Genomic DNA, 23,495 nt, shown 5'->3' with positions numbered 1-23,495 from the left:
GGACAGGCATTCCAGCAGCACGAATTCGGCCCATCAGGGCCGGAGAATCGCCGGGGGGGGGTGGGGGTGGGGTGGGGGGGGGGGGCCACCAACCGGCGCGGCGCGATTCCCGCCCCCGCCGAATATCCGGTGCCGGAGAATTCGGCAACCGGCGGGGGCGAGATTCACGCCAGCCCCCGGCGATTCTCCGACCCGGCGGGGGGTTGGAGAATCCCGCCCCTTAAATCAGATGATCAAATGTTTGGTCAAAACGGTAGGTTTTAAAGAGTGTCATAGTAGAGGAATGTGAGATGGAGAGGCAAGAGGTACATGGGATGGACACCAGAGCTTAGGGCCAGAATGATGGCCATCAACGTGGAGCGATAAAAATCAGGGATGCACAGGAGGCCAGAATTAGATGAATCAGGTAACTTGGAGGGTTGGTAGGGCAAAGGCGATTACAGAGGGAGGAACAAGGGAGTCCATGGAAGCTGTTAAAAACAAGGATGAGAATTTTAAAACAAAGACATTTCTTGATCTGGAACCAATGTAGGTCAGCGAAAATAAGGTTGGCAGTGAATGGAACATGTTGCGAGTTAGGGCATGGGCAGCAGAGTTTTGGATATTCTGTGGGAGATCAGCCATGCGGTCTCTAGGATAGTCAAATCTAGAGGTAACAAAGGCATGAATAAGAGATGAGCAGCAAATCGTCACCTGAAGAGAGAGATAGATCCATATGCCGATCAGGAGGAGAGGTTAAACAGTGGGGATTTTAGTTGCAATGGGGTAAAATGAACAGGAGCTGGATCTCATGGACAAGATGAGCTCAGGGATAGTGTGAGAGGATATGTGACAGGAAAAAACTCAGGACTTGAAAGAAAGAACTTTAGAGGAAGTTTTGGTCTGGTGGGCTGGTGGAAGGGAGGGATGTGGTGGGGCAGCATAATGGCAAAGAAGTCCAGGAGCTTCTAGGATGCATTAAGTGAAGTGAATGTGGAGTAAACAGTGGTTTATGAATGTCGTATCAGGGTGTTCTGGACTGAAAGGGTTAATGTGAAACCAAGGAAACAATACCGCACACATGATGATGTAAAGAAAGTATCAAGATCTTTGAGTAAAATGAAGATTAAAGAATTGAATAAAATAAAGATTAATGAAATTTTGGATAAATTAAAGTAAAGAATTGGATAAAATGGGAACTGATAAGTCTGGAGGGTTTTTGATATGTGAATTAGTTTAGCAGCAAAGAAACATGTGTTTACTTTAGTGAAGTGAGGAACAATGGAATATAGAATTTTAGGTGTTAATCTGTAGAGGAGAGTTCAAAGTGGAGATATAAGAATACAATTCACACTTATATGCTAAAAGCCTGGTTCAAGGCGAATGATTTAGATAGGAGATCAAAAGGATAAAAGTAGGCGATTAGTTTGTCAGAGTGGAGGAGAGGACATTAGCTGGTAAGCAGTCATGGACGTAGCCACACCTAGCTGTAAAGTGGAACTCTCCCAGAGCACAGAATTCTCACTTCCAAGAAAACCTCATAGAAACACTACGCTGAGCCGAAGAAAGGCTTCCAAAACTTAAGGATGACTCATGGGTGGTACCTAGTTGTTGGATTCACCTTATGGAGTTATGGGATGGGATGTTGACTTGGAATATGGGGCTTTTCTCAGAGTTCAGGAATATAGTTAGATGGAAACAGGGTTAACTCCAGAATATACTCTGTGTGTGTAGATATTATTGTAGTTAAGTGTACCCTTGTTTTGTATTGTGGCCTTTTTTGTGTGTTTCTTTTAACTCTCTCTATTGCCTCCCGAAAATACATAAGGCCAACACACCAGGCCGCCCTATCGTTTCAGGCAATGGGACCCTGTGTGAGAACCTCTCTGGCTACATCGAGGGCATCTTGAAACCCATCGTACAAGGTACGCCCAGCTTCTGTCGCGACACGACGGACTTCCTACAGAAACTCAGCAACCATGGACCACTTGAACCAGGAACATTCCTCGTCACAATGGACGTCTCGGCACTCTACACCAGCATCCCCCATGACGACGGCATTGCTGCAACAGCCTCAGTACTCAACACCAACAACTGCCAATCTCCAGACGCAATTCTGCAACTCATCCGCTTCATTCTGGATCACAACGTCTTCACCTTCGACAACAAGTTCTTCATCCAGACGCACGGAACAGCCATGGGGACCAAATCCGCACCCCAATACGCCAACATCTTCATGCACAAGTTTGAACAGGACCTCCTCACCGCAGAGGACCTTCAACCGACGTTATACACCAGATACATCGATGACATATTTTTCCTTTGGACCCACGGCGAAAAATCACTGAAACGACCACACAATGACATTAATAAGTTCCATCCAACCATCAGACTCACCATGGACTACTCTCCAAAATCAGTTGCATTCTTGGACACACTCGGCTCCATCAAGGACGGTCACCTCAGCACTTCGCTTTACCGCAAACCCACGGATAACCTCACGATGCTCCACTTCTCCAGCTTCCACTCTAAACACATTAAAGAAGCCATCCCCTATGGACAAGCTCTCTGTTTATATAGGATCTGCTCAGATGAGGAGGAGCATAACAGAAATCTACAGACGTTGAAAGATGCCCTCATACGAATGGGATATGGCACTCGACTCATCGATCGACAGTTCCAATGCGCCACAGCGAAAAACCGCACCGACCTCCTCAGAAGACAAACATGGGACACAACCGACAGAATACCCTTCGTCGTCCAGTACTTTCCCGGAGCGGAGAAACTACGACATCTTCTTCACAGCCTTCAACACATCATTGATGAAGATGAACAGCTTGCCAAGGTCATCCCCACATCCCCACTACTTGCCTTCAAACAACCGCGCAACCTCAAACAAACCATTGTTTGCAGCAAACTACCCAGTCCTCAGAACAGTGACCACACCACCACACAACCCTGCCATGGCAATCTCTGCAAGATGTGCCAGATCATCGACATGGATACCACCATTACACGTGAGAACACCACCCACCAGGTACGCGGTACATACTCGTGCGACTCGGCCAACGTTGTCTACCTCATACGCTGCAGGAAAGGATGTCCTGAAGCGTGGTACATTGGCGAGACCATGCAGACGCTGCGACAACGAATGAACGGACATCGCGCGACAATCACCAGGCAGGAATGTTCCCTTCCAGTCGGGGAACACTTCAGCAATCAAGGGCATTCAGCCTCTAATCTCCGGGTAAGCATTCTCCAAGGCGGCCTTCAGGATGCGCGACAACGCAGAATCGCCGAGCAGAAACTTATAGCCAAGTACCGCACACATGAGTGCGGCCTCAACCGGGACCTGGGATTCATGTTGCATTACATTCATCCCCCACCATCTGGCCTGCGAAATCCTACCAACTGTCCTGGCTTGACACAATTCACACCTCTTTAACCTGGGGTTACCCCATCTCTGGATCTGTAAAGATTTAATCACCTGCTAATGCTCGCATTCCAAGCATTGTTTGACATCTTTGAATTTGTCTGTATATATGTTTCTGGAACAGACCTCTTCATTCACCTGAGGAAGGAGCAGCGCTCCGAAAGCTAGTGACATCGAAACAAACCTGTTGGACTTTAACCTGGTGTTCTAAGACTTCGTACTGTGCTCACCCCAGTCCAACGCCGGCATCTCCACATCATTTTTCTTTTAAGTTAATAAACATTATTTTATTAAAATGGTAACAGCAAGGTTAAACCTTAGAATCCCTACAGTGCAGAAGGAGGTCCATCAAGTCTGCACTGACCCTCTGAAAGAGCACCCTACCTAGGCCCGTGCCCTCACTCTATCCCCGTACCAGCCTCCCCGAACAGGCGCCGGAATATCGCGACTAGGGGCTTTTCACAGTAACTTCATTTGAAGCCTACTTGTGACAATAAGCGATTTTCATTTTTCATTTTTTTAAACCCCATCAAACCTTTTGGACAATAAGGGGCAATTGAGCATGAACAATCAATTTAACCTGCACATAATAATAATAATCTTTATTAGTGTCACAAGTAGGCTTACATTACAACTGCAATGAAGTTACTGTGGGAACTCCCTAGTTGCCACATTCCGGCAGCTGTTCGGGTACCCTGAGGGAGAATTCACAATGTACAATTCACCTAAGGCACGTCTTTCGTGACTTGTGGGAGGAAACTGGAGCACCCGGAGGAAACCCATGCAGGCACGGGGAGAATGTGCAGATTCCGCACAGACAGTCACTCAAGGCTGGAATTGAACTCGCTTCCCTGCCGCTGTGAGGCAACAGTACCAACCACTGTGCCACTGTGCCGCCCTGATTGATACCGGAGACAATCCGTAAGCAGAAGTTAAAGCAACTACCATTAAGACCATCAAATGTTATCCTATGGATGTACATCAATGTACAGAGGGTAGTGGGTGCCTGGAACCCGCTGCCAGAGGAGGTGGTGGAAGCAGGGACGATAGTGACGTTTAAGGGACATCTTGACAAATACATGAATAGGATGGAAATAGAGAGATACGGACCCCAGAAATGAAGAAGATTTTAGTTTAGACGGGCAGCATGGTCGGCGCAGGCTTGGAGGGCCGAAGGGCCTGTTCCTGTGCTGTACTTCTCTTTGATGTGGAGATGCCGGCGCTGGACTGGGTTGAGCTTGGTAAGAAGTCTTACAACACCAGGTTAAAGTCCAACAGGTTTGTTTCGATGTCACTAGCTTTCGGAACGCTGCTCCTTCCTCAGGTGAATGAAGAGGTATGTTCCAGAAACGAAAGAAACTTTTCTTTGTTCATTCTTTGTTCTACATAGAAGAGGTCCACTAAAGTACTACTAAAAGGATACATTACGGTAAAAGTGGAAGTAAATGGACAAACAGCAGAGTTGCCTCTTCACATTGTCCGGGAAACCTTTCTCCTTTATTTGGTAGAGCAGGGTTGGAAAACATTAAACTCAACTTGGGAGTGGTGAATCAACTGGTTGATTCAAAGAATGACCTACATAAACTTCTGGAAAAGTATAGAAAGTTGTTCGAAAACGCACCGGGCTCAATGACAGAGTTGAAGTCTAACTCAAAATTAAACCAAATAGTATGCTAAAATTTCTCAAAATCAGAACCGTATCATTTGCCACCAGGCCAAAAGTTGAAGAAAAACTAGAAAGACTAGTCTAGACAACAATCGTTGAACCAGTTATTACAAGTGATTGGGCTACACCAATAGCTCCTGTACTAAAACAAGATGGCTCAGTAAGGATATATGGAGATTTTAACTTGGTATTGTGCGCAGACCACTTACCATTGCTGTTGACTGAAGATTTGCTTGCTGGACTCTCTGGAGGCCAGAAATTTAGTAAAATAGATCAATCACAAGTATATTTACAAATGCTGTAAAATCACAATTGTTACTCACCATCGTGATGCAAAAAGGATTGATTCGCTGCAGGAAATCTCCATTGGGGAAAACATTTCCACCTACTCTTTATCAAAGATACATGGATCAAATTCTGAGTGGGCTAAATGGTGTGCAATGATATCTAGAGGACATTCTCATCACCAGCTCAAGTGAGCAAGAACACTTGAAGAACTTGGGAGTTACACTGGAACGTCTACAAAGCCATAATCTCTGAGATAAAAAGGAAAAGTGTTAATTTTTCAAGACGCCCAAAATTACTTGGGTCATATCATTGATCGCTTGCACAAGGAACCAAGAAGATGATAGAAATCTGAGGAGCATGTCCTCAAAATGTGACACAAAAAGATATAGATAGGCTAAGTGAGAGGACAAAGATCTGGCAAATGGAGTATAATATGAGAAAAAGGGAAATGATCCATTTTGGCAGTAAAAATAAAAAAGATGCATATTAACTAAATGGTGAGAGATTGCAGAGCCCTGAGGTGCAGAGGGATTTTGGTGTCCTGGTGCACAAATCACAAAAGGCTAGTTAGTATACAGGTACAGCAAGTAGTTAGGAAAGCTAATTGATTGTTATCATTTATTGGATTGGATTGGATTGGATTTGTTTATTGTCATGTGTACTGAGGTACAGTGAAAAGTATTTTTCTGCGAGCAGCTCAACAGATCATTAAGTACATGAGAAGAAAAGGGAATAAAAGAAAATACATAATAGGGCAACACAACATATACAATGTAACTACATAAGCACTGGCATCGGATGAAGCATACAGGGTGTAGTGTTAATGAGGTCAGTCCATAAGAGGGTCATTTAGGAGTCTGGTGATTGTGGGGAAGAAGCTGTTTTTGAGTCTGTTCGTGCGTGTTCTCAGACTTCTGGATCTCCTGCCCGATGGAAGAAGTTGGAAGAACATAGAACATAGAACATAGAAAAATACAGCACAGAACAGGCCCTTCAGCCCACGATGTTGTGCCGAACCTTTGTCCGAGATTAATCATAGATTATCATTGAATTTACAGTGCAGAACGAGGCCATTCGGCCCAATGAGTCTGCACCGGCTCTTGGAAAGAGCACCCTACCCAAAGTCAACACCTCCACCCAACACTAAGGGCAATTTTTTACACTAAGGGCAATTTATCATGGCTAATCCACCTAACATGCACATCTTTGGACTGTGGGAGGAAACCGGAGCACCCGGAGGAAACCCACGCAGACACGGGGAGGATGAGCAGACTCCGCACAGACAATGACCCAAGCCGGAATCGAACCTGGGACCCTGGAGCTGTGAAGCAATTGTGCTATCCACAATGCTACCGTGCTGCCCTTAAGAACAAATAAATCTACACTATATCATTTTACCGTAATCCATGTATCTATCCAATAGCTGCTTGAAGGTCCCTAATGTTTCCGACTCAACTACTTCCACAGGTATTGCATTCCATGTCCCCACTACTCTCTGGGTAAAGAACCTACCTCTGACATCCCCCCTATATCTTCCACCATTCACCTTAAATTTATGTCCCCTTGTAATGGTTTGTTCCACCCGGGGAAAAAGTCTCTGACTGTCTACTCTATCTATTCCCCTGATCATCTTATAAACCTCTATCAAGTTGCCCCTCATCCTTCTCCGTTCTAACGAGAAAAGGCCTAGCACCCTCGACCTTTCCTCGTAAGACCTACTCTCCATTCCAGGCAACATCCTGGTAAGTCTCCTTTGCATCTTTTCCAAAGCTTCCACATCTTTCCTAAAATGAGGCGACCAGAACTGTACACAGTACTCCAAATGTGGCCGTACCAAAGTTTTGTACAGCTGCATCATCACCTCACGGCTCTTAAATTCAATCCCTCTGTTAATGAACGCTAGCACACCATAGGCCTTCTTCACAGCTCTATCCACTTGAGTGGCAACTTTCAAAGATGTATGAACATAGACCCCAAGATCTCTCTGCTCCTCCACATTGCCAAGAACTCTACCGTTAACCCTGTATTCCGCATTCATATTTGTCCTTCCAAAATGGACAACCTCACACTTTTCAGGGTTAAACTCCATCTGCCACTTCTCAGTCCAGCTCTGCATCCTATCTATGTCTCTTTGCAGCCGACAACAGCCCTCCTCACTATCCACATCTCCACCAATCTTCGTATCGTCTGCAAATTTACTGACCCACCCTTCAACTCCTTCATCCAAGTCATTAATGAAAATCACAAACAGTAGAGGACCCAGAACTGATCCCTGCGGTACGCCACTGGTAACTGGGATCCAGGCTGAATATTCGCCCTCCACCACCACTCTCTGACTTCTATCGGTTAGCCAGTTCGTTATCCAACTGGCCAAATTTCCCACTATCCCATGCCTCCTTACTTTCTGCAGAAGCCTACCATGGGGAACCTTATCAAATGCCTTACTAAAATCCATGTACACTACATCCACTGCTTTACCTTCATCCACATGCTTGGTCACCTCCTCAAAGAATTCAATAAGACTTGTAAGGCAAGACCTACCCCTCACAAATCCGTGCTGACTATCCCTAATCAAGCAATGTCTTTCCAGATGCTCAGAAATCCTATCCTTCAGTACCCTTTCCATGACTTTGCCTACCACCGAAGTAAGACTAACTGGCCTGTAATTCCCAGGGTTATCCCTATTCCCTTTTTTGAACAGGAGCACGACATTCACCATCCTCCAATCCCCTGGTACCACCCCTGTTAACAGTGAGGACGAAAAGATCATTGCCAACGGCTCTGCAATTGAATCTCTTGCTTCCCATAGAATCCTTGGATATATCCCGTCAGGCCCGGGGGACTTGTCTATCCTCAAGTTTTTCAAAATGCCCAACACATCTTCCTTCCTAACAAGTATTTCCTCGAGCTTACCAGTCTGTTTCACACTGTCCTCTCCAACAATATGGCCCCTCTCATTTGTAAATACAGACGAAAAGTACTCGTTCAAGACCTCTCCTATCTCTTCAGACTCAATACACAATCTCCCGCTACTGTCCTTGATCGGACCTACCCTCACTCTAGTCATTCTCATATTTCTCACATATGTGTAAAAGGCCTTGGGGTTTTCCTTGATCCTACCCGCCAAAGATTGGTCATGCCCTCTCTTAGCTCTCCTAATCCCTTTCTTCAGTTCCCTCCTGGCTATCCTGTATCCCTCCAACGCCCTGTCTGAACCTTGTTTCCTCAGCCTTACATAAGTCTCCTTTTTCCTCTTAACAAGACATTCAACCTCTCTTGTCAACCATGGTTCCCTCACTCGACCATCTCTTCCCTGCCTGACAGGGACATACATGTCAAGGACACGTGGTACCTGTTCCTTGAACAAGTTCCACATTTCACTTGTGTCCTTCCCTGACAGCCTATGTTCCCAACTTATGCACTTCAATTATTTTCTAACAACATCGTATTTACCCGTCCCCCAATTGTAAACCTTGCCCTGTTGCACGCACCTATCCCTCTCCATTACTAAAGTGAAAGTCACAGAATTGTGGTCACTATCTCCAAAATGCTCCCCCACGAACAAATCTATCACTTGCCCTGGTTCATTACCAAGTACTGCCCCACCTCTGGTCGGACAATCTACATACTGTGTTAGAAAAGCTTCCTGGACACACTGCACAAACACCACCCCATCCAAACTATTTGATCTCAAGAGTTTCCACTCAATGTTTGGGAAGTTAAAGTCACCCATGACTACTACCCTGTGACTTCTGCACCTTTCCAAAATCTGTTTCCCAATCTGTTCCTCCACATCTCTGCTACTATTGGGGGGTCTAGAGAAAACTCCTAACAAGGTGACTGCTCCTTTCCTATTTCTGACTTCAACCCATACTACCTCAGTAGGCTGATACTCCTCGAACTGCCTTTCTGCAGCTGTTATACTATCTCTAATTAACAATGCCACCCCCCACCTCTTTTACCACCCTCTCTAATCTTATTGAAACATCTATAACCAGGGACCTCCAACAACCATTTATGCCCCTCTTCTATCCAAGTTTCCGTGATGGCCACCACATCGTAGTCCCAAGTACCGATGCATGCCTTAAGTTCACCCACCTTATTCCTGATGCTTCTTGCGTTGAAGTATACACACTTCAACCCATCTCCGTGCCTGCAAGTACTCTCCTTTGTCAGTGTTCCCTTCCCCACTGCCTCATTACACGCTTTGGCGTCCTGAATATCGGCTACCTTAGTTGCTGGACTACAAATCCGGTTCCCATTCCCCTGCCAAATTAGTTTAAACCCTCCCGAAGAGTACTAGAAAATCTCCATCCCAGGATATTGGTGCCCCTCTGGTTCAGATGCAACCCATCCTGCTTGTACAGGTCCCACCTTCCCCAGAATGCGCTCCAATTATCCAAATACCTGAAGCCCTCCCTCCTACACCATTCCTGCAGCCACGTGTTCAGCTGCACTCTCTCCCTATTCCTAGCCTCGCTATCATGTGGCACCAGCAACACACCAGAGATGACAACTCTGTCTGTCCTGGCTTTTAACTTCCAGCCTAACTCCCTAAACTCATTTATTACCTCCACACCCCTTTTCCTACCTACGTCGTTGGTACCAATGTGCACCACGACTTCTGGCTGCTCCCCCTCCCCCTTAAGGATCCTGAAGACACGATCCGAGACATCCCTGGCCCTGGCACCCGGGAGGCAACATACCTTCCGGGAGTCTCGCTCGCGACCACAGAATATCCTATCTATTCCCCTAACCATTGAATCTCCTACTACTATTGCTTTTCTATTCTCCCCCCTTCCCTTTTGAGCCCCAGAGCCAGACTCAGTGCCAGAGACCTGGTCGCTAGGGCCTTTCCCCGGTAGGTCATCCCCCCCAACAGCATCCAAAACGGTATACTTGTTTTGAAGGGGAACGGCCACGAGGGATCCCTGCACTGTCTGCCTATTTGGTTTTTTTCCCCTGACTGTAACCCAGCTATTCTTGTCCTGTACCTTGGGTGTGGTTACCTCCCTGTAACTCTTCTCTATCACCCCCTCTGCCTCCCGGATGATCCGAAGTTCATCCAGCTTCAGCTCCAGTTCCCTAACACGGTCTTTGAGGAGCTGGAGTTGGGTGCACTTCCCGCAGGTATAGTCAGCGGGGACACCGGTGGTATCCCTCACCACCCACATCCTACAGGAGGAGCATGCAACTGGCCTAGCCTCCATCCCCTCTTACCTTACAGAATATAGCAGCCCTGTGGACCAACTGGATCTCCGCCCTCCGACTCTGCTCCCAGTCAGCTGCACTCCCTGTAAACCCCTGGCTCTCTTCTCACTCTTTGCGGAAATGTAGGAAACAAAATGAAAGGAGCACCTTACTCCCTCCTCACCTAACTCCCTCAGTCACCAAACTCTCACTATAGCACTCAAATGCACCAAATTCAACCCTCCCTCAGTCACCAAACTCTCACTATAGCACTCAAATGCACCAAATTCAGCACTCCCTCAGTCACCAAACTCTCACTATAGCTTCAAATGCACCAAATTCAGCACTCCCTCAGTCACCAAACTCTCACTATAGCACTCAAATGCACCAAATTCAGCACTCAGTCCAAAAAGAGTGAGTAAGCCGGGTGGGAGGGATCTTTGATTATGCTGCCCGCTTTCCCCAGGCAGCGAGAGGTGTAGATGGAGTCAATGGATGGGAGGCAGGTTCATGTGATGGACTGGGCAGTGGGCGGTGTTCACGACTCTTTAAAGTTTCTTGCGGTCCTGGGCCGAGCAGTTGCCATACCAGGCTGTGATGCAGCCTGATAGGATGCTTTCTATGGTGCATCTGTAAAAGTTGGTAAGGGTTAATGTGGACATGTCGAATTTCCTTAGTTTCCTGAGGAAGTATAGGTGCTATTGTGCTTTCTTGGTGGTAGCGTCGACGTGGGTGGACCAGGACAGATTTTTGGAGATGTGCACCCCTAGGAATTTGAAACTGCTAACCATCTCCACCGCGGCCCCGTTGATGCTGACAGGGGTGTGTACAGTACTTTGCTTCCTGAAGTCAATGACCAGCTCTTTAGTTTTGCTGGCATTGAGGGAGAGATTGTTGTCGCTACACCACTCCACTAGGTTCTCTATCTCCCTCCTGTATTCGGACTCGTCATTATTCGAGATCCGGCCTACTGTGGTCGTATCGTCAGCAAACTTGTAGATGGAGTTGGAACCAAGTTTTGCCACGCAGTTGTGTTTGTACAGGGAGTAGAGTAGGGTGCTAATTATGCAGCCTTCAAAAGTAGGGAGTGTGATGTTCTTTACTTTGTGGATGAGGATGGCTTCGAAGTGTAGTGTCTCATGAAGAACATCAAGCTATGTTTCAACCAAAGCTTATTCTTAACACTATAACTAATTAGATTCAAACCAACTTACTAAGATACAAACATTACAGAATACACTGAGACTATTATTTTATCTACAGAGCTTCTGAAAACATGACTACTCCCTATCCCACCTAACCACCTACTCCCAGAATCAAGGTATTACGTGATTCACATGGATGTTCTTGATCGCCATCTAGTGGTTGGAAGCTGGGAGCATTCACATCAAATTGTTATCCTTCGTTTACCATACAATATATGTATTGTCACATCTCCTTTTCTTTGAAGTTGTTTGGAGACATATACAAACATATTTACATGACTAAATTGCTGAGTAAGCTATACATGGCATCATTGTTATTGTTATTGTCCAGAAGTTAACAATTTTTAATATTCTTGTTTCACAAATTAAATCTGTTCGGTTTTCTTTCTGGTTTCTGAGCAATCACCAACTCTTTCAGCCTTTCTTCCAGTCTTTTGAAATGATGTTTTTTCTGATGTGTTGGATACTTTGGATCTGTGGAGATTGCGTTTACCTTCGCAGTAACATAGACAGGCTACCAACACTTGTAACAGTACAACTCTATTTTATTTAACTAAGAGCTGTTGAACATACTTGCATTGTGGGTCGACACTATGTTAGATTGACTGAAGACCTATGCCTAACCTGACCAGCCTATACTGCTAGCACATGATGGATGTTTGTGCTACTGATTGCGGGCTCTGTCTGTCTCAGAGGCTGCATCCCGAATGAGCGGGAAAACTAGTGCCCTCTGTCTTTATAGTGACCGTGCCCTAACTGGTGATTGGCTGCTGTGTTGTGTGTGTTGATTGGTCTTGCAGTGTGTCAGTCAATGTGTGTCTCTGCACCATCATATACTGATGTGTATATTATGACATCCCCCCTTTTCTAAAACAAATGTGTGTTCGTGGCAATAAATAATGTAGTATGCGAATGTTCCTAACTATGTGTGGCACAAGCGATCATATTTACAGGACTATGTACAGAAACTCTAAGATATTTACATTGGAAGGTGTCTAGTGCAGCTGGACAGTATGTAACACAAAATATAACTAGAACAACAGTATGTACAAACCAGCGAGTTAATCAAACAGGGTAACGAAACAATCAGTTCATGAGTTCAAAGAGTCCATGAATTCAGGCAGTTCATAAATTCAGTCTCTGAGGTGGGCGATGAATTCTGGTTGACCGCCTCAAGGGTGGGTCAGGGGCCGCCTGTTCTGGAATGGGCGGGACAGTGTCAGACTCAGAGGGTGGCAGAGCGAAAGGGAGATCTGCAAAGTCCGTGATGGGTTTGATGTGGCGGCAAGGCAGTACATGATGATCTGGTGGCGAGCGAGGAAGGAGTCATGGTGCCCGCCTATTTCGGCGAAGAAGAGAGCCGTCTTGTAGACGAACCAAAAATGACCTGGGGGCCACTTGTCTGAGCATCACAGCGGTGGCGGACCAACCACCATCGGCAAGTTGGACACGGACCTCGTCACCAGGAGCCAGAGCAGGGAGATCCGTGGCGCGGGCGTCGTACGCCGATTTGTGTTGAGCCCGAGACAACTGCATTCGACGAAGGACCGGAAGGTTGTCCAAGTCCGGGACATGAATGGTCGGCACTGTCGTCTGCAGTGTGCGATTCATCAACAATTGAGTCGGTGACAGGCCGATGGACAATGGAGCTGATCTGTAAGCAAGCAGGGCGAGGTAGAAATCGGATCCTGCATCCGCCTCCTTGCACAGGAGTCGTTTGACAATGTGCACCCCCTTTTCAGCTTTGCCATTGGATTGGGGTAATGGGGACTGGACGTGACATGTGTGAAGTTGTATCGTTTGGCAAAATTGGACCACTCCTGACTGGCAAAACACGGACCATTGTCGGACATGAACGTGAGCGGGATGCCATGGCGAGCGAAGGTTTCCTTGCACGCACGGATGACCGCAGTTGAGGTGAGGTCGTGTAGCCTAACTACCTCCGGGTAGTTTGAGAAATAGTCCACTATGAGGACGTAGTCCCGGCCAAGTGAATGGAACAGGTCGATGCCCACTTTCGTCCGGGGGACGTGACCAACTCATGGGGTTGCAAGGTCTCCCTTGGCTGAACAGGCTGGAAACGCTGGCATGTTGGGCAGTTAAGAATGGCGTTGGCAATGTCCTCGTGATTCCAGGCCAGTACACTGCCTCACGGGCCCGGCGGCGGCATTTCTCCACTCCCAGATGGCCCTCATGGAGCTGCTCAAGTACGAGGTTCCGCAGCATGCTGTGTGGAATGACGATCCTGTTCAACTTTAGTACAATTCCATCTACCACCGCCAGGTCATCTTTAATGTTATAGAATTGAGTGCATTGGCCCCTGAGCCACCCGTCTGTCAGGTGGCGCACGACACGTTGGAGCAGGGGATCGTTGGCCGTCTCACGACAAATCTGGATGATTCATTCGTCCGTGGCGGGCAGATTGGATGTGGCGAATGCCACCTGAACATCAATTTGGCACAGCAAGCCCGCTGGGGTGCAGGGTGTGGTGATAGATCGGGAGAGTGCATCGGCGATGATGAGCTCCTTACCCGGGGTGTAGACGAGTTCGAAGTCGTATCGCCCGAGTTTAAGGAGAATGCGCTGCAGGCGTGGCGTCATGTCGTTAAGTTCTTTTTCAATGATATTGACCAGTGGCCTGTGGTCTGTCTTGACTGTGAACTTTGGGAGTCCATAGACATAGTCATGGAATTTGACGACTCCGGTAAGAAGGCCCAGGCACTCATTTTCAATTTGCGCATAGCGCTATTCGGTGGGCGTCATTGCATGTGACGCGTATACGACAGGAGCCCATGAGGAGGCGTCGTCACGTTGAAGGAGCACTGCTCCAATGCCAGACTGACTGGCATCCGTGGAGATCTTTGTTTCTTTGGCCGGATCGAAAAATGCCAACACCGGGGCCTTGGTCAGCTTCACCCTGTGCTCCCGCCATTCTTGTTCGTGGGTGGGGAGCCATTGAAACTCGGTCGTCTTCTTAACCAGGTTCCTGAGAGCCGCGGTGTGGGAGGCGAGGTTAGGGATGAATTTCCCCAGGAAATTGACCATGCCCAGGAAGCGGAGGAACGCCTTCTTGTCCTCTGGTGTCTTCATGGCCTTAATGGCAGATACCTTGTCAGCATCCGGCTGCACGCCAAACTGTGAAATGTGGTCTCCGAGGAATTTAAGTTCTGTTTGACCAAAGGAGCATTTGGCCCTGTTGAGGCGGAGGCCATGCTCATGGATTCATCAGAAGACGTGTTGGAGGTGATCAATATGCTCCTGCGGGGTGGTAGACCAGGCGATGATGTCGTCCACATATACGCGAACCCCTTCGATACCTTCCATCATCTGCTCCATTATTCTGTGGAACACTTGCGATGCAGAGATGATGCCAAACGGCATCCGGTTGTAGCAATACCGGCCAAATGGGATGTTAAAGGTGCAGAGCTTCCAACTGGATGCGTCGAGTTGGATCTGCCAGAACCCCTTGGATGCGTCTAGCTTGGTGAAAAGTTTGACACGAGCCATCTCGCAGGTGAGTTCTTCGCACTTTGGAATGGGATAGTGTTCTCTCATAATATTGCGGTTGAGGTTCTTGGGATCAATACATATGCGTAATTCGCCGGATGTTTTTTTTCACGCACACCATAGAGCTGACCCAGTCAGTCGGTTCTGTAACTTTCAAAATTACGCCCTGGTCCTGGAGGTCCTGCAGCTGCTGCTTGAGGGCTGCTGGTACCCTGCGAGGTGCGTGCACCACAGGCGCGGTATTTGGTTTTAAAAAGGTTTTATAAGTGTATGGGAGTGTGCCCATGCCCTCGAATACACCGTGGTATCGGGTGATGATGGCATTCAGCTGTGTCCGAAAGTCAGCGTCCTGAGATGTAGAAGCGTCAGCGGGTGACAGGGAGTGAACCCTTTGATCAAGGTTTAGAAGTTTGCATGCCTGAGCACCAAGCAGGGAGGCTTTAGTGGATCCCACTATTTCGAATGGCAGGTTAGCCTTTAATGACTGGTGCGACACTTCAAACTAGCAAGAGCCACTGGCAGTAATGGCATTACCACTATAGTCTAGAAGCTGGCAGGCGGATGGCAGGATGGTAAGCTTGACATGGAGGCTTTCAAGGTCAGAATGAGGTTGGCTGAAGCGCCGTTGACCGTGATCGGTTGACCGTGAGGGTGGCACACCACTCGTCATCCGGATCAATGCTGAATATTGGGAGAGACCTGGCTTCTGTCTTCTGGAGCATCTTGTGTTTGGTGATGATGCCCACCCGAAATGTTCCCGAAAAGGAAAACATTACATGTCTGCGCTTTAAGTCTCAGATCCGTGATGAAGCAGTCAAGCGTTTCATCTGCTTTTTGCACTCTTTGCCTGAACACATACCGTTCAAATGTTTCGGTTTGCTGCAGTTGGTAGTGCTTATCAAATTTTTCAATTCTTTACTGTATTTTTTCTTATCTGCTTCGTCCTCAAATCAGAACGAGTTGAAAATTTCAAGGGCTTGCGGATCGGCCACAGTTAGAAACAGCGCAATTTTTCGCTGATCACTGGCCGCTTCTAGGTCTAGGGCAGAGATATACAACTGAAACAGCGGCTTGAAATTGTGCCAATTAACATCTACTTTGCCCAAAGTACGGAATTGCAGTGGAGTTTGCTAACCTTCCATCTTGCTTCGACTTGGAAGTTGTTCAACGTTGTTTATGCAGTCAGAGCCTGGTAGAATTATTTTTTTGAAGTTTCTTTTCATGGAAATTTTTTTTCAAAATTCCCTTCTCGCTGAACCTTTCTTTTTGTCGAAGCCACCACCCCTGGTACCATGTGATTTTCTTTGCTTTGTGGATGAGGATGACTTCAAAGTGTAGTGTCCCACAAAGAACATGTTTCAAACAAAGCTTATTTTATTAACAGTACAATTCACTCGATTCAAACCAACTTACTAAGATACAAATATTACAAACTACACTAAGACTATTATTCTATCTACGGAGCTTTTGAAAACACGATTACTCTCTATCCTACCTAATCACCTACTCCCAGAATCAAGGTGTCATGTGATTCACATGGATGCTCTTGATCGCCATCTAGTTGTTGGCAGCATTCACATCAAATTGTTAACCCTTCATTTACCATACAATATACATATTATCACAGGGAGGTTATACTTCAGTTGAACAGGGCACTAGCGAGACTACATTTGGTGGTGTGTACTGTGTACAGTATTAGTCACCTTATTGACTAATTGACTAAAGGATGTAAATGCATTGGAAGTAGATCAGAGAAGGTTTACCAGAATAATACCTGGAATGAGTGGGTTGTCTTGTGAGGAAACGTTGCATAGGCTGGGCTTCTATCCGCTGGCGTTTAGGAGAGTAAGCGGTGACCTGATTGAGACGTGACAGGGTAGATGTGGAGAGGATATTTCATCTTAAGGGAGAATCGAGAACTAGGAGTCGCTGGTTAAAAATGAGGGGTGGGATTCTATGTTCTGCCATTACGTACCCACACCAGCAGGTCTCCCGGCAGTGTGAGGTGGCCACAATGGGAAATTCCTTTGGCAGGTGGTAGTAATGGAGAATCCTGCTGCCGGTAAGGGCATGCTGCTGAGGAACATGTGGGTGACGAACCGGAGAATCCCGCTCAAGGGATCTCCCATTTAAATCAGTGATGAGATAGAATTTTGTCTCTCAGAGGGTCTTGAGTCTTTGGCATTCTCTCCCTGAAAAGGTAGTGGAAGCAGAGGGCGGGATTCTCCCGCAACTGGCCGGATGGCCCGACGCCGGCGCCAAGAGTGGCGTGAACCACTCCGGCGTTGTGCCGCCCGGAAGTTGCGGAATCCTCCGCACTTCCGGGGGCTAGGCCAGCGCCGGAGGTGTTAGCGCATGTCCAGGACTGCTGCCGTGTTCTTGGCACGCGCCGGGTGTTTCTTCTCCGCGTCGGCCATGGCGGAGCCCTACAGAGGACGGCGTGGAGGGAAAGAGTGCCCCCACGGTACAGGCCCGCCCGCAGATCGGTGGGCCCCGATCGCGGGCCAGGCCACCCGGGCCCCCCCCCCCTAATCCCCAGGGCCAGATCCTCCCGCACCCCCCCCCCCCCCGAGGACTCCGGTAGATGGCCTACCAGCCAGGTCCCGCCGTGATGGACAATGTCCATTTCACGCCGGAGGGACTGGCTGAAAACGGGCGGCCACTTGGCCCAAGGGGCCCGGAGAATTGCCGGGGGGGCCGCTGCCAACGGAACCCGACCGGCGCGGCGTAAACCCCGCCCCCGCCCAAAAACCGGCGAAAGCGAATTCGGCAGCCGGCGGCGGGGCGGGATTCATGCCCCCCCCCCCCGGCGATTCTCCGACCCAGTGGGGGTCGGAGAATCCGCCCCAGAGTCTTTGAATATTTTTAAGGAAGAGGTAGACAGATTCTTGCTCAGAAAGATTATTGGGATAGGTGGGATGCAGATTTGAGGTTACAATCAGATCAGCTATGATCTTCTCACTAAATGGCGGAACGGGCTCAGGGGGCTGAATAACCTATTCCTATTCATTGTCTGTATGTTTGTATTACTAATTTTAAATTAGACACAGGTGCAAGTCTGACAGTGCCATCTGATAGAGAACCACGACTGGTTAAACAATTTCTGCAGCCGCCTACAACACAATTGTACGGGTCAGAAGAAATCGAGCTTCAGGTCAAATGTACGTTGCAAGCAATACTCCAATATAAGAACAAACAGAGATGGAAAATGTTCTCTGTGGTTAACAAAGAATGCTCTCAGCTGAGCAGGGAAGTCTGTGTCGACCTCACCCTCATCCAAAAAATCAAAGAGATTAACCAACAAGGATCTGGTTCTAATTTTAAAAAGGTTTTTCCAAAACTATTCACTGGGCTGGGGTGACTGAATGCAGCATTACACTGAGAAATGATGGCAAATCTGTGTGCCTGTCTACTCCGAGGGAAATGTCACATCAGCTTATGAAGCAAGTAGAACAGCAACTTGATGAGGTGACCAAGGTAGGAGTCATCTCCCCCGTTACGCAGTCAACAGAATGGTGCTCTGGGATGGTTTAACTCCGAAATCAAACTGGTCCATTTGCATCTGCGTTGACCTGAGACAACTCAACCATGCTGTGGCAAAGGAAATCACGCCCCCCCCCCCCCTCCTCCGATGTCCTCAGTGGACAACATCTTGACCGAACTCCTAACAGAACCAGGAGCAGTCCTGATCCAAGAGCAGCTGGATGGATGACGCTGACTGGTGTATTATGTGTCTAGCGGACAGATAGAAAAAGGTGCTCTCACAGTCATGTTTGCTTGAGAGAGATCGCCTGACCACATAGTTGGGCTGAAAGTAGTTTTCGAGACAGATCACAAACCATTTGTTTCACCACTTTCCGAGAAGAATCTCGCCACAGCGCCTTCCAGAATTCAGAGACACCACTTGCACCTCATGTGCTTTGCTTACGAGATGGTGTACATCCAAGGAAAGCACCAAACAACTGTGGACACACTGCCCAGGGTCACAGCCGACCATCCCGTGATGCAGGATTATCTGGTCGACAGTCGCAGTTTATGACAGCACAACTGCCAGCGAGCTCTAAGAAGCTACAACAAATATCCCAAGAGCAGATGAAGGATGAAGAGTGTGTCTGCATCTGTCAATCCTGCACATAAAGTTGGCCACAGTGGAGTTCAGGTGGTACTTTCATTTCATTTCATACTGTTATGAAAATATACTTCAAATAACAGAAACACTTCATCAGGGCGGCACAGCGATTAGCACTGCTGCTTCACAATGCCAGCGACCTGGGTACGATTCGGATCTTGGGTAATGTGTGAAGTTTGCATGTTCTTCCCATGTCTGCATGGATTTCCTCCAGGTGCTCCAGTTTCCCCCCACAGCCAAAAGATGTGCAGGTTAGGTGGATTGACCGTGCTAAAATGCCACTTCGTAACCATAGGTTAGGTGAGGTTATGGGGATAGGGCAGGGAATTAGGCCTAGGTTGGGTGCTTTTTCGGAGGGTTGGTGTAGACTCGATGGGCTGAATGACCTCCTTCTGCCCTGTAGGGATTCTATGATTCAATGGTAATTGATGATCTGCTGATGTATGGTGAGCAGTTGGTCATTCTCATCTCAATCCAAGCCAAGATTCTGCAACAAATCCACCAAGGTCACTTGGGCATCACAAAGTGCAGGAGCACGAGCCCGGTCTGCAGGATAGTGGCTGGACATGTCTAGAGTGATCTAAGGGATGATGTTAAACAACGGTAAATCCTTCCTCATTGGTGTCGAATACTTCTCCAGGTGGGTCGAGATGTGGCATTTACATATAAAAAGACTGCAAAGGCATAGCAAAATGGCGCCAGAGCATGGCGACTCTGCAAACTCTCCCAAACAGATCCTCTTTTTACATCTCTTGTAATCGTACTAATCTTTTAAAATTTAATTCGAACCATAACATTATCACTAACCTTTCTCTTTTATCTTTCCTTGCAGGTTTGAAGATCCTCTGAGGCCCGTGGAGGAGACCTTTTGACCCGTCTCGACCTGACCAGGCTGCTTCACCTGATGCCTTGTCTATGTATTTGCATTGTGTACCTTGTGTTGCCCTTTTATGTATTTTCCTTTTATTTTATTTTCATGTACTAAATGATCTGTTTGAGCTGCTTGCAGAAAAATACTTTTCACTGTACCTCGGTACACGTGTCAATAAACAAATCCAAATCCAAATCGAGAGTTGCTCTTTAGGTTGCTAAAAGTTGTCTTTGTCACATTCCGGACCAGGTGGTGTCTGACATCAGCCTGCAATTCGCTAATGACTACTTCATTCATTTTGCTGAAAGCTATGGTTTTAAACCTCGCACCATCTCCATGAGGTATCCACAGTTCAAAAGGGAGGTGGGAAAGGGGCGGCAGCATTATTAAAACCCTCTTGCAGAAAAGTGAGGGCTTTCCAATGGCATTTTTGACATATTTGTCCATCCCACTGCAATGTGCAATTGCACCATCAGTGCTAATAATGGGCAGAAAACGTCTGTATTCAGCTTCCCATACTGCCCAAGGAGTTAATCCCAAGGTTGGCAGTCCAGGACAATCAGAGATTCTGGATTGAGAACATCCCTACAGAAAGCTACAAGCACCCAGTTACAATAGAACATGATAAGAACATAAGAACTAGGAACAGGAGTAGGTAATTCAGCCCCTCAAGCCTGCTCTGCTATTCAATGCAATCATAGCTGATCTCATCTTGACCTCATCTCCACCTTCCTGCCTGCTCCCCATAACCCTTCATCCCTTGACCTCGTCCTTAAATTTGTTTAGTCATAGAGTCATAGTGTTCCTATGCCCACTGCACTCTGGGGTAGAGAATTCCACAGATTCACGACCTTTTGAATGAAGTAATTCCTTCTCATTTCTGTTTTAAATCTATGACCTCTTATTCTAGAATGTCCAGCAACGGGAAATACCTGCTCTACGTCCACCCTGTCAATCTCCTTTAGCATCTTACATACCTCAATTAGACCCCCTCTCATTCTTCTAAACTCCAGCGAGTAGAGGCCTAAACTACTCAATTTCTCGTTCTAAGACAACTCCGTCATCCCTGGAATCAATCTGGTGAATCTTCTCTGAACAACTTTTAATGCGTTTACATACTTCCTCAAACAAGGGAACCAAAATTGTTTGCAGTACTCCAGATGTGGTCTCATCAGTGCTCTTTGCAGTTGCAACTGCACCTCCCTATTTTTATATACTCTATTCCATTAGCAATGATTGCCAAAATTCCATTTGCCTTCCTTATTACCAGCTGCACCTGCAAACTAACTTCCTGAGATTCATGCACGAGGACACCCAGATCCCTCTGCATAGAAGCATTTTGAAGTTTCTCTCCATTTAGATGTTTTATTCCTCTGACCAAAATGGATAATCTCACACTGATCCCCGTTAAATTCCATCTACCAAATTTTGGCCCACTCACTTAACCTATCCGTATCTATTTGTAAATGTCTTATTTCCTCATCGCAACTATTTTAGTGTCATCTGCAAATTTGACTGTAGTACCTTCTATCCCTTTACCAAGTCATTAAATAATAATTTAAGTAGATTGTAAATAGTTGGAGCCCTAGGACCAAACCCTGTGGCCCATCTTGCCAACCAGAAAAAGACCCATTTATTCCCACTCTCTGCTTTCTGTTGGTTAGCCAATCCTCTAGCTGAGCAAACATATTACCCCCAAATCTGTGGGATCTTACCTTGTGTATTAACCTTCTGTGTGGCACCTTATGAAATGCCTTCTGGAAGTCCAGATACACTACATCTTCAGGACCCCCCATTATCCACATTACTTGTTCCATCTTTGAAGAGGTCCAGCAAATGAGTCAAACACGATTTACCCCTCATAAGACCATACTGACTCTGATGGACTGCGTTTTGACTTTCTAAATGTCCTGCTACTACTTCCTTAATAATAGATTCCCACAGTTTCCTAAAGATAGACATTAAACTAACTAGTTTATAGTTTCCCTCTTTCTGCCTTTTTCATTTTTTGAATCAAGGCATTACATTAACCTTTTCCAATCCATTGGAACCTTTCCAGAATCCAGGGACTTCTGGAATATTATAATCAATCCCTCCACTATCTCTGCTATCACTTCCTTTAATACCCTAGCATGTAGGCCCTCAGGCCTGGGGACGTTTCTGCCTTTAATCCCAATAGTTTGCTCCATACATTTTTCCCGAGTGATGATGATTGTTTTAAGTTCCTCCTTTTCAACAACCTCTGCATCACCTGTTACTATTGGGATGTTTCTAATGTTCTGTCATGCGAGTGTCCCTTTAAGAAATGTTTGTATTATCAGATGGTTTTAGTGATATCATTGTGTGGGTGGAGCTGGGCTGTGGCTCTGGCTTTTACTTTGGTTTTGAGCTGGAAGCTGGCTGTGGCTCTGAGTTTTACTTTCGGTTTACACTGCTGGAAGCTGGATTCAGAAAAAGAAGGCTTAGACCATAAGACATAAGACATAGGAGCGGAAGTAAGGCCATTCGGCCCATCGAGTCCACTCCACTATTCAATCATGGCTGATTTCAACTCCATTTACCCGCTCTCTCTCTCTCCATAGCCCTTAATTCTTCGAGAAATCAAGAATTTATCAACTTCTGTCTTAAAGACACTCAACGTCCCAGCCTCCACCGCCCTCTGTGGCAATGAATTCCACAGACCCACCACTCTCTGGCTGAAGAAATTTCTCCTCATCTCTGTTCTAAAGTGACTCCCTTTTATTCTAAGGCTGTGCCCCCGGGTCCTAGTCTCCCCTGCTAATGGAAACAACTTCCCTACGTCCACCCTATCTAAGCCATTCATTATCTTGTAAGTTTCTATTAGATCTCCCCTCAACCTCCTAAACTCCAATGAATATAATCCCAGGTTCCTCAGACGTTCATCGTATGTTAGGCCTACCATTCCTGGGATCATCCATGTGAATCTCCGCTGGACCCGCTCCAGTGCCAGTATGTCCTTCCTGAGGTGTGGGGCCCAAAATTGCTCACAGTATTCTAAATGGGGCCTAACTAATACTTTATAAAGCTTCAGAAGTACATCCCTGCTTTTATATTCCAAGCCTCTTGAGATAAATGACAACATTGCATTTGCTTTCTTAATTACGGACTCAACCTGCAAGTTTACCTTTAGAGAATCCTGGACTAGGACTCCCAAGTCCCTTTGCACTTCAGCATTATGAATTTTGTCACCGTTTAGAAAATAGTCC

The 23,495-nt window shown here is 46.8% G+C and overlaps 1 long non-coding RNA gene across 2 annotated transcripts in view; it reads left to right on the top strand.

Annotated features, from left to right (window-relative positions):
• Positions 1 to 20,431, top strand: part of LOC140387748 (uncharacterized) — a 96,446-nt gene extending 76,015 nt beyond the window's left edge. For both annotated transcript variants that reach the window (XR_011933998.1, XR_011933997.1), the window contains exon 4: positions 20,230 to 20,431. This is a non-coding gene — a long non-coding RNA (uncharacterized lncRNA). The remainder of the gene's footprint in view (positions 1 to 20,229) is intronic.
• Positions 20,432 to 23,495: the final 3,064 nt, after the last annotated feature.

This window comes from Scyliorhinus torazame, chromosome 13 (genome assembly GCF_047496885.1).
Source record: "Scyliorhinus torazame isolate Kashiwa2021f chromosome 13, sScyTor2.1, whole genome shotgun sequence".
NCBI lineage: Eukaryota > Metazoa > Chordata > Chondrichthyes > Carcharhiniformes > Scyliorhinidae > Scyliorhinus > Scyliorhinus torazame.
This window is presented reverse-complemented; position numbering and strand designations above follow the sequence as displayed.